Source organism: Cupressus sempervirens, chromosome 5 (assembly GCF_028749045.1).
Source record: "Cupressus sempervirens isolate cs-2001-9-10 chromosome 5, ASM2874904v1, whole genome shotgun sequence".
Classification (NCBI taxonomy): Eukaryota; Viridiplantae; Streptophyta; class Pinopsida; order Cupressales; family Cupressaceae; genus Cupressus; species Cupressus sempervirens.
Window position 1 is genome coordinate 400,542,679 of NC_143122.1, and position 12,492 is coordinate 400,555,170.

The window sequence follows — 12,492 nt, forward strand, 5'->3', positions numbered from 1 at the left end:
AAAAAAAGTATGCGTAGGTATGCCCTCTCGGAAAATTATATACAATAGCAAGACAATAATCAAAGTAAAAGTGTGGCTATATACATTGATGGAAGGCCAAAAGAAATAGGGAATATTGCGGGTTTTATAAATAGTACATGACCTGGGTCAACTATAAAGCAACCCAATTGCATATTTGAGGCGTGCGAGGGAAATCATGTATTCATCTGTGCGATAAAATCAATACGTGTAGGGGAAGAGCTTCTTATTGATTACAATTTGAACCGCATAGATACAAATGAGGCTACTATCATGGGGGTGGTACATACTATTAAACCAACTTCTAATCAATGACTCCAACATACCATTTAGTCAATAAATTTTTGGCTAACATTTTTATACTTCATCTTTGACACAGGGGCACAATATGGAGCAACCACTCGGAGGGGATGCTGACGATGCTCCCGACTCATCTACACATGAGCAGGTAAAACTCATTTGTAATTATGCAAACTAGATAGAAGCAAAATGTTATTTTTTTAATGTTGTTTTCTTTATTGTTTTGGAGTAATTTTAATAATACTAATACTATTGTTGTCACAGAGGGCTAGTGATCGGAGGGAGGGAAAGGAACTTGCAGTCCCTCAGCAGGCCCCCCTGAGGAGGACCCTTTCTATATCGATTTAGCAGAGACCGATGACCCGATCGGTTTGATTAAAATTAATTTAAAGAAAATTAGCAAAGAAATTCTACATTTGGCAACCATAAAGCCTATGACTCAACAAATAAAAGATAGGGCATCTGAATTGTTGCACACCTCTGAGTCCTTAAAAGTAAGTATTAATGAAATTTTTAATTATAACAAGAGTTCAATAATGGTTTTTATGTTATGCTCTTTTATGGCATTAATTAAAATATGGATGCGTTGTCTTTACAGAGTTTTTTGCTTGATTTCGAGCCCCATTCCCATGATGAGGGTGCTGCAAGTGGTTCAGGTAGATTGCATGTTCCATTCGCCACTTCTATTTTCCACTAAATATATATAGGAATGATCATAATTATTGACAATACATGCTCGAACAATCATTTTTTTTAATGCTCTAACAATCTTGTGCATGCTATCCATGCATTCTATATTTATGCATGCTCTAACAATTTTATTCTTCAGCTTCACATCAATTGAATCCTACAATGACGCCGCCTCCATCCAGGACAACCACAAATCTCTTTCCGACTGCTGAGTCAGCAACACGCAGCTTACATGCATCGACTGTTGCACCATCTACTGGTACACAAATCCCTCTTTTTCTCTCTTATGACAGCAACAAACAGTTTCTTTTTTACAACTTTATAACATCAATTATCATTTGTTCTTTTATACTTCGATTGTGACAAAGACTTATGGAACTTATGAAACTTTTTGCAATAGGACCTGCAACATCATTTCCTGGATGTTCCTATGTTCCTAGTACGGGAACGGTGAAGGATGTCACATTGATCATCAGCGACGATGAAGGCATTCCATTAAAAGTAGCCAAAGTTCCAGGTACTTTAAAGTTATTATTATTCTATAGTGATATGATAGTAATTTATTTTTTGATCACTCTTCATCGACTAATGATCCCATGATTATTTTGTAGGGAATGATCTTTTTTGGAGAAAACTTGGTGATGAGTGTTTGCGAATATTTGGGCCCACCATGCATACCTGGTGTAACATCATATCCTAACTAAAACCCCAAACCACTATTTTGATTTCATATCATTGCTATAATAGTTTTCCTTTTCATCCATTTCTTGAACTATATTAAAGGTAGCTTCACTTCATTTATGAGTCTAACATGTTTTTTTTTACTTAAAAGGTGGAATCAGCAATGCAAACCGTTGAAGGATTATCTTATAGAGAGCATGACCCAACTCTTTGGACCTCGTGCATTCGAGAGAAACAAGCTCCTTGAAAAAGCCAGTTTATGTTTGAAATATATTAGGGACCAGTATAGAAAAAATTTACGGGATAACCCCAGGTACGAGCGTCCGCACTATGTTCCTGAGGCTGAGTGGCAGGCTCTGATTTTGGATGGAAAGTATAAAGCTGACAAGAAAAATAATATTACACCAGTGGAGAGTACAACAAGGTATGTGATACTGTTGAGAATCTAATTATGTACTAATTAACCTCCATATTTATACTATCTAACATATTTCAAACTTTTCATAGATTGCCTGACACATCAAAGGCAACAAAGGCAAGACTAGAAAAGCACGGGACACACAAGCTCGGCTTTGGTGGTTTTTCGAAACTTCAAGCAAGAGTTGTAAGTATTAGTAAATGAAAAATTGTATCAAATTTTTTATATAATGTGAAGGGAAATGCTAGGACTCCCTTATTTAGCTCATCAATTATAAATAGGTCAATAGAATATAATAACAGTAGTGGATTTTCATATTCAATATAAACAATTCAACAATTGAAGTCAAGACTCTGCAATCTAGATTGGTGAAGAAAACTTGTGATTCACTAATATGACATTATTTAAAATCTCACCCTTGACTGAATTTTCCTCCAATAGTTGAGAATAAAGGCAGTGATTGAAAGAATGAGGGAATGCAGCAGCACTTGCAGCCATTTTTATTTCCAAAGAGCTGAACTAGCTCTTACCCAACTTAATAATTTGGAGAAAATATGTTGGTACAAGAAAAGCATACAAACACGCAACATTTATATAGTAGATTGCTCCATCAAAACTGCTCGATTTTTGTCCTATTATATTGTGATGGATAGAGATAATTTGCTGTTGATATTTTAACTACCCTCCATTGGTTGATGAAACAATGCAAGTAAAATTCACCATACCACGCAAAAATGCAGGGCTCAGAGTTCAAGAGATGCCTCACAGAAGACGATAAGAGAATTGGCTTCCAACAAGGCTATAGAGCCATGGCTGAACAGCTACGAGCTGAAATTAGTGTGGAAGGTTCTAATACTGATGCATCTCAGCCATAGGTAAATAAGCTAAATGAAATTTATTTCAAATTGAATACTTTACCAATTAGTCTATTTGATGTTAAGTTCCAATATAAAGTGAGTATATCTGTTTTAAGCAAGCAATGATAACAATGCGTAGGATGTTGGAATGTAACCTAACAATCCTTCTACACCATCTGTGGATGTCGAAGGTTCACATGATGTGCATCCCAGTGGTGGAGGTATACATCTGCTATTAAATTTTTTATATGTAATTGCAATTGGTGTTTGGATTAACGTAACATTTTGTATAGCAGCTGTAGAGGATTGAGGGGTCGATGTTCATGACCGTGTTGACATTGAGTCCAGACAAAATGATGTGGTCAGATCAGGTAAAGAGACACAGTTATGTTATTTAAAATAATTAAATACTTGTAACAATTATAATAAATTATTTTGAATTTAACTCTTTTATTTGTTATTGCAGAGGACCCCCCTTTGCAACAGCATAGGAATTTGAGATCATCAAGAACAGAGACCAGAACAACTGATGAGGGGGGAATTGATGATGACACTGATGCTCCTCTTAGAGCTTACATAGAAAAAAGAAATAGAAAGAAAAAAAAGAAATGATTGTCACTACATACCTTAATTGATAATGACTGTATTTTATGTCTCAATGAATTTAATTATGTGCTAATGAATGTTCATGAATTATGTGTTAATGCAGAATATTGATGAATGTTGCATGTTAACGAATCTAATGTGTTAATGAATGTTATCATGTGATATTGATTGACTGTTACATTTTATTAATGGTTGAAAGAATGAACGAATGTTAGATGTTAACGGGGAATGTAGAGTGATGTTAGGGGGAGGGGGGTGGGGGCCAAATGAGCTTCCACCTTCACGTGGTTGGCCCTGTTTAGTAGAGAATATTAAACTATTCTCGAAACAAAGTGAAGCTCAATAAGATGTAAGTGAAGCTCAAATTGGCACAAATAGGGAGTCTATATGATGTAAGGGGTCATTTGAAGTCCTAGGGTGTCCTAGGAAGAGTTATGGGTGGATGGTAGTGTTTACATGATGTAATAGGCTATTAAAGCCCCTAAATGATGTAAAATGCACTCAAAGTGCAAGATCCGTTATTTCCTTCTCCTTCCCCAATATCAAATGCTTTAATTTTGATCTCCCTGAAGTCATCTCGGAGGCTCCCAATTACACCGATACATGGATGCAAGAACACTGGCAACAACCTCATGTGTTAATAGGATATGGCATAAAGCTGCACAAGATAGATATTTTTGTTCTCAATAAGATATCACAGATAGACTTGAGACTTGATACATATTCCAAATTGAAATAAGTCACCATCTTTTCCTGAAGTAACCAAATTGCGTAAATATGTTACCTTGGATATTTTAGTCTTACAATTTATGTACAGATTATTTTATAGTATGATTAAGTATTGTTAACTGCGTATATTTACTATTTAGTTGTATAGGATACTTAATGAAATAAATTAATGTAACTTTTTTGTTTTTTTTTTTTTGTATGGAGTTACCCAACCCCAAAAAACATTGTTGTATTGGTATGTTGTATGCAACTACCCATTCCCAATTATGATTCCAATTTGGCAACTTAGGAGTTGTGAGAGCAGTTCAAATCACTCACTGGGGAAGATGGTTCATAATCATTTCCCCACTTGCTTCCTTGTATTGTCATAATTGGAACATAGGCATCTCTCTCTAATTAATGCTTACCTCTGATTTATTAACCATATTGTTACTATGGATATAACACAATTAAATTTAAATCTCTTGATATCTAGATCATCAATCCAAGCATGGCTGTAGAGAATCGTAGCTGTGTAGACACCAAATTTGAACAGTCCACTTACAATTGAGAAATAGATTATTGGTAGTGTCCTCATCTACTTGATAGATTGAGCATGCAGAAGCTTGGTAGGTGCCTCAAACCTAGGCCTAGTTTCATTGCCAACCATAAATTTGGTGTATACACGAAAGCTGTTTTGATCTTGTGAGCATTGAATATTAGGATCTCCATTTGACTTCTCATTATTAATGCCTTGACTCACTATTGCTGGATAAAACACCTAGTTGAAGTCTAGTGCAAAGAGGTTGCTGGCTACCAAAGATTTGATAAGTGTTACAAAAATATTCACTGTAACAATCTCCTTCTAAATTGAACTCCCGATGAATATTAATCTGGAATTCTTTTGGCACCATCTTTTTTATTTGTTTTTTAATATTCTAAATTCCTACTCTAGCCTCATTGCTCTATGTTTGTTTTTATTCTATTTAATTATATATGTAATATTATAATGTGAAATTCAATGTTCAGATGTTTGTGGATGAAGTAATGGAACTTGTGGAGCTCACTTCTTTGAGAGGTGCCTTGGTTGGGCTTCCTGGACTGAATGGCCTATCTACTGAATAGCGTAAGTGGTTAACAATAGCAATAGAGCTTGTGGCTAATCCTTCAATTATATTCATGGATGAGCTAACTTTAGGCTTGGATGCTCGGGCAGCAGCTATAATTATGAGAATAGTAAGAAATATAGTTGACACGGGGAGAACTATTGTTTGCACAATCCATCAGCCTAGTATTGATATCTTCGAGGTATTTGACGAGGTAAAGATTTGGTTTTCTTAAAATAGCTTTGTGAAGCATTTGAAATTGGCATCTTCTTAAACCTAAATGAAATATGATGTAGCTATTCTTAATGAAGCGAGGAGGTTAGCTTATCTATGCAGGTCCACTTGGTCACAATTCTAACAAACTTATAGAATATCTTTCGATAAGATGTCATCCACTACGGTTATATTCTGTTGAGAGATTTAGATCTGAATCTGGTACCTTTTGATGAGTAGTTTGAATTTTGGAGTTGTAAGTAGTCATAGTTTATTGTACTAGAACCAATAGGAAGTTGATTTTATATACAAGGAATTGGTCATGCCGGATAGTGTTGACCACTAAGCTTTTAGCAAACATTCTCAATACGTTGAGCTTAAGAGTCAAGCACTAGCTGCAATCATCATATATATTTCAGCTAATTGAAAATAATTCATGTAGGCCATTGAGGGGGTTCCACAGATCAAGGAAGGTTATAATCCAGCTACGTGGATGTTGGAAGTGACTTCTATGTCATAAGAGCACCGTCTAGGTGTCAACTTTAGTGAAATCTATAAATCATCAGACCAGCTTAAATCACGAAATTTTTTTTTTGTTTTACTCCTTCCACCGTCGCAATTGCGATGGTGTTGCCGTCACACCTATAGTAACCCCAATGCAATTGGAGGGGTTGGCGTCGCAATTGCGACGAAAAACATGAGAATTGTGACATAGTTGCCGTCACACCTACCCTCCAATTGCGACGGGGTTGCTGTAGGTGTGACGGAAACCCCGTCACAATTGTGACGAAAAACACAAGAATTGTGACGAGGATGACGAGACAACAAGGTGGATGCATAGCGATGGATAGGCGTCACAATTGCAACGGCAAGGGTAGACGTCGTAAATTGCGACTAAATAACTACGACGTCTATGTCTATTGCAGTGGCGACACATTGCTGTCGTAATTGCGACACATAGCCGTCACAAATCGATGCCAAATCTATTAGTGGAAGGTCAATGTAGCAAAATGATCAATCTATCAAATGAAGTAGCCTATGAAAGAAATATCACATAAAGAAGATATAACTACATGCATAAAATGAATGCAAAGAATATCTAACCATCCAATTAAGAAGAAGTGTAATAAGTCAATTTTACCAGAAGTGTATAGGGAAAAATAGTAATCAATGGTAGATCACCACTTTCATTCTATGTACTAAAAAAAAGCAAGAAGATCCCAAAATGCAGAGTCCCTCTTAGTGAGAGCCATATAAGCATTGTACAAATAAATGTAGAGGTGATAATTCATTATTTAAACTTAACTTGTAAACAAAGTATAATAAACACTTATGAAATGGTAAACAATAAAATATATGATAGATAGTGTATAAAAATAATTTATAAAGAGGAGGGAGAGAAATAAAATAATTTACGTCTAGGGATAGTAGAGTTTTCACTTTTATATCTAAATAACTTTGTCCAATTGTATCAAAAATTGCAATAGACTAAGATCTAGAACCTAGACATATGTAACTCCCAAATGAAAAATTATTGGTGCTCTAGGAACACGCCACTTTTAGGTGGCCTAAAACTAAAAGGGACATAAATAGAGGTCTTGAATATGTGACGGAAACTCTACTTTCATAATTACTTTTATAGATCTATAGCTTTTTCAACCTTAACTTGCACACAAAAATAGGTGTATTACCTTGGTCAAGTCCCAATTTATGAATTAACCTTGAAATGAATAAACTAAAGCATGAAAAAAAGATAAATGTTAATGTTCTCCATGTTTCTTAAACCTTCATGATGGATTTGAATCTATTGTCACCAAAGATATCTACTTTCCTGCATGTGTGTTAAGAACTAATAGTAGAATGTAGGATTTATTAACTTATGCAACAGATCAATTTGTGTCAAGAGTCATAAATTACATATCATATAAGAAGGAAGATTAAATTAGAGATGTAGATCCCCTCCCTTTATGGCCAATTCCTTTTCTTACTATAGAGAAAGGAACTAGATCTATAGAGGAAATTCTTAAATGTTTTACAGATGAAAAATTATTTAATGCTTGAACTCCTTGAATGTACAATTTGTCTTTCTTATAGTTGGATTTATTAAGATATTTGGGTTGTATAATAGAGTTTGGATGTGAAAGTGAGGAGAGAATACTCTCTTTTATAGTGATTTTGGGTTTTAATTTTGAGAAGTTGAATTTACAAGGTCGAAAGAAATTTATAAATGATGCATCAAGATTGAAACCCCTAAATGGGGCCCTCCAGAGTATAGATCATCCTTAGGAAACCCATACTAAGTATGGGTTTACCATAGTTGACCCATTCTATGTGGGCACCAATTTCAAGGCATCAATGTGGGGAGAAATAGTCTAAAGGGGATCGGGGAAATTTGAAAAGATACATGATCAAAATAAAAACACGTACAAGTATTGAGTTAATCAAGATAGGGCCCATGGGATGCGTGGATTTTTTTATTAGAGGAAAAAATTGAGGAAGATTTATAGAGATAATATTCTACCTCTATTTTTATATAAGTTGGAGATGAGAAAGTAATGAGGATGTATTAATCTTAATCCTACCTAAACATTTATAACAATGAGAAAGGGGAATTAAATTAGGTAAATAGATGAATTAATGTTATATTGTGCATAAGAAATACATAAAATATGGACTTTTGAGAAAGATCAAAATGGGAAGAACGAAAATAAGGATGGCTAAATGGTCTTAAAAAGAACAAAACATAACTGCTTACATTTTAAGAAGATGCACTAGATACATAAATTCCTCATGTGTCTCCCAAATTTATAACATCATGAAATGTGTCCAAAAAGCCTCAGTTCTAAATAATCAAAGGGTCATGCAAAATAACCCTCCAACTTGTGCCAAAAAGGATCTATGACACATGAAAGGAGGGTATTTTGTATAGTAATATACAATAACCATTTTACACTGTACATTTTGATGAGCTCAATGCTTTCATACTTTCCACTTTCTAATTTGGCAATTAGATCTTCTTATTACATTGATATTTACAATTACACATTTAGATATACTTTTTTATATTTTATGCATCTAGTTCTATCTCTTTTGCATAGCAATCACATATATAGATCTTCTTTGTATGCATTTAATTTATATATTTTCTAAATTGTACATATTTAGACCTACTATAATATATTCATTTCATTCCTTCATTTCATGTTTTAAAAATAGAAAATTATTTCATTACAACACTCATTTACTCATAAAGATCATGTGATTTCTTATTTATGTATTTGCATAGAAACAATATGCATATAATTTCGTTTTACATATCCCATCATGAATATTTTCTATAATTTTATCTCATTTTTTATCCTAAGGACATTCCTCCTCCTAGGGACATATTAATGTAGGACGGTAATCCAAATATTCATGATCTCCCTGTTAGGGTAGAGCTATTACAATACAATGTTGATTATTTTCTTAATATGCATCTCCTCCATGAGGATACCAATCAAATTCTTAAGGAACTTTACCTTCTATCCATCTCAATCATTTCACTTCTACCAAATCTGGCTCAGTAAGTAAATTTCCTTCTCCTTTGACATGCCCCCTTTATGAGGATGTGTAAGGATAGTGGAGGACTTCATAAATACTTTTATTATTATCATTTGTCCTTCATTTGAAACTCCTAGTAGAGATGAATCCTTAAAGGAAGTCCATAAACTCTATTGTAAGGGCATATTGGAAGAAGAGGATCATATCATTACTAATTCCATGATACTCTCCCTTCTAGTGATGAACCCATGAAGAATCAAGATCTTAATCAAATTAATATTGTAAATATCGATGCTTAACCTAAAATAGTCAACAAGCCTGTGATATCCATCAAAGGATTCCCTCAATCAAATTATTCTCAAATTTCTAGTAGACCTATCATCACTATTAAGGGCTATTCTTAAATATCCAGCCCTCCAATTTTCACAACACATATAATTATGGTTAAAGGATAGAATCAACAAGATTTATTTTCAAAATTTGAATAATCCTATTATAACCATAAAAGGAAAACCTAGAAGTTATTTAAGGATTATCAAGTGGTGTCTCAAGCTTATTGAACAAGAAATAATCATAAACCTACTATCCTAGTTGTTCATATTTCTCTCCCACCTTCCCAACTTAGGCTTCCTCCTCCACCCATCTTCCTCAATATCTTAGAAAGAAGTATGATTTTGTAGAGAAGTTACATATACCCTGTCAATATTTCCCTTTGGCAACTTCTTCAAACTTCTCCTACCTATCATGAAGCCTTATGAAAATATTTAACCACTATTCCAACTCTACTTCATAATAAACATAAGATAAATTCATTTTTGTAATGCATTCATTCTACTTATGTCCCATCCCAAATAGTGTTTACTCATGATGATTTACCTGATATAGAATCTCAAGATTGATATGGTTCCTTTATGGTAGGTGTTCTTATATGATAATCTCATCTATAGGACCTTAATTGATAACAGGTTTTTGATTAATGTTTATATCATAGATATGCTCAAAGAAATCAAAGATTATGTTTCAATTATTAAACCTGATCATAATCTATTTGTGTCTTTGATAACATTTCTAAGAAGATATTAGACGTTGTCATTTTACCTATTACATTAGGTCTGATTAGTCTAGATACTCTTATTTTTGTGATGCTTGGATCTCTTAATGATAACTTCTTTTGGGTAGACCTTGGTTACATAATATGCATGATGTTCCTTTAAATCTTCATCAAAAAGTAAAATTCCTCTATAACAATGTGATGTCTACTCTTAGGGAGGACAATAGATTGAATAGTTGTTTGAATATTGAATCAAAAAAATACTTCTATGTATATCAAAGAAAAATAAGACCTTAATTTTAAAACTAACTCTCAACCTAAGGATGATCTCTCTTCCTCCAGCATCCTTTCAAATGATTTTGAGGGTATTTATATTTCACACTAACTTATATTGGAGAGTACAATGTTTCAGACCTTAACTTTATGCACTCTAAATCTAAAACTACTCCCCTTTCTAATGAACTTAATAAAAAAACAATTTCACTTCTTTCACTCATCATAAATCTTGAGAAACTATCAGACATGATTGTGATGACATTAACTCTCTTTCTAATATGGCCTCTCATTATGCTCTTGGTTATCATTTATAATCAAATAATGAATTCAATATGAATATATGTGGTAAAAGTAAATGAGGAATTCAATGACCTTAAGGAAATGGGGGCATGAACATTCTATGGACTAGGATTTAATCCTTATAAGGATCCACACATAGTTAAGGTTAATACCATCATAAATCACAATTCTAAACATGGTTCAAGAAGTTCAAAGAAAAGTGCTAAGGATGGTGAGAAACCTATTGAAGTACACAATTTTGGGTCTCCCTCTTTGTCCACATCTCCTTTTTCATCTTATGAGTAAGGTGATTATTAGACCTAAACACAAAAAGAAATATAGTCAACATCTTATGACTCTCTTTCTTGCATATATCATTGTTTTCGTGATCACTCTACTAATGAATGTAGGGCTTTGCATTAAAAAATAAATAAAAAATTCATTGATAATGGTATTATTTGTATATGATCTTGTAATCAATTATTTTCAATACTATTTTTTCTAAATAACGTCTTAGTCCCTATTACATTGCCCCACACTATGTAACATTATTGGCCTATTCCTTGGGGGCCCATTTTCATGCACAGTGTAACATTATTTGCAAGTAGTATAATAGGTCCCTTTATCCTTATCTCCACACTTTGGGAACAAGGGTATTCTATCAATATCTCTCTCATTATCTCAAGGATTCACTTTTCCCTTGGTTGCATCAAATCTTACATAGAAATGTTGGTTTACTTTAAGTATAGGAATCCTGGATTATAATATTTTTCATTCTTTTCTATTTGATTTCCATGGTAGATGAATACTTTACCTTGGATATTATAAAATGTTTCCTCCTCCAAAAGAACATCTTTTATGTTTCTTACATGGTGTCTATTTTCATTCATCCCTTCCATGAGCTCATATAAGTTGTGACCTCTTTGGTTTGCACTGGGTGTTTCTTGTGGATACTATATTGGTATTGAAAGTTCTTGATCCTCATTCTTCTTTTCCTTATGATGAAAAAATAGCAATTATATTTCCATCCTAAGGGAGCATACTTATAGTTTCCCTTGCATAGTTTTACACAATGCACAAACTTATCCCCATGGTTATAACTAACCTATATCCTTCTATGGGTACATATATTGAGACCAATACCCATGGTTATAAGTGATCTATATTTATCCATGGGTTGCACATATACTAACCAATCTTTATGGTTTTTAGTGATCTATATCCATCCATGAGTTAACATATATAAACAAATATTCATTAATACAATGGACTGGTGAGGTGCATATACACATGCAGAAAGCCTCTAGTAGGTGCAAATATATCAAGGAGGGGTCAAATAAAATTACATAATTTTGTAGGCCATCAAACATCCTTCCTCTCTTTTCTCTCCCTCATGGATCACCTAATGCACTATATTATTAAGATCATTAGTTTAGGGTCTTATGTCCTTAAACATAGACATGAAGAATGGAAAAATCCCTAATGGATGTGTCCAACCAAGAAGAAAGATTATACACAATATAAAAACAACAACATGATATATAGAAATAATACATTCAAATAACTATATGAAAACCTAATGATAATTTCCCTATAAACATGCAAGGAAAAAAACCTACTCAATTCCAGTCATTAATTAAAAACTTAATCCAATGTGTGCTCATAAATGCACATGAGTTTAGCCTCTAGATCTTCCTAGTATGTCATGTTACTTGAATGCATCATGAATAATACATACGTACATAC

General features: G+C 33.6%; 1 long non-coding RNA gene across 1 annotated transcript; it reads left to right on the forward strand.

The window, feature by feature from the left end:
• The first annotated feature begins 2,007 nt into the window (after positions 1 to 2,007).
• On the forward strand, positions 2,008 to 2,919 carry LOC149556513 (uncharacterized). Its single transcript, XR_016352355.1, has 3 exons — positions 2,008 to 2,113; positions 2,197 to 2,293; positions 2,848 to 2,919. It is a non-coding gene; the product is annotated as an uncharacterized LOC149556513 (long non-coding RNA).
• Positions 2,920 to 12,492: the final 9,573 nt, after the last annotated feature.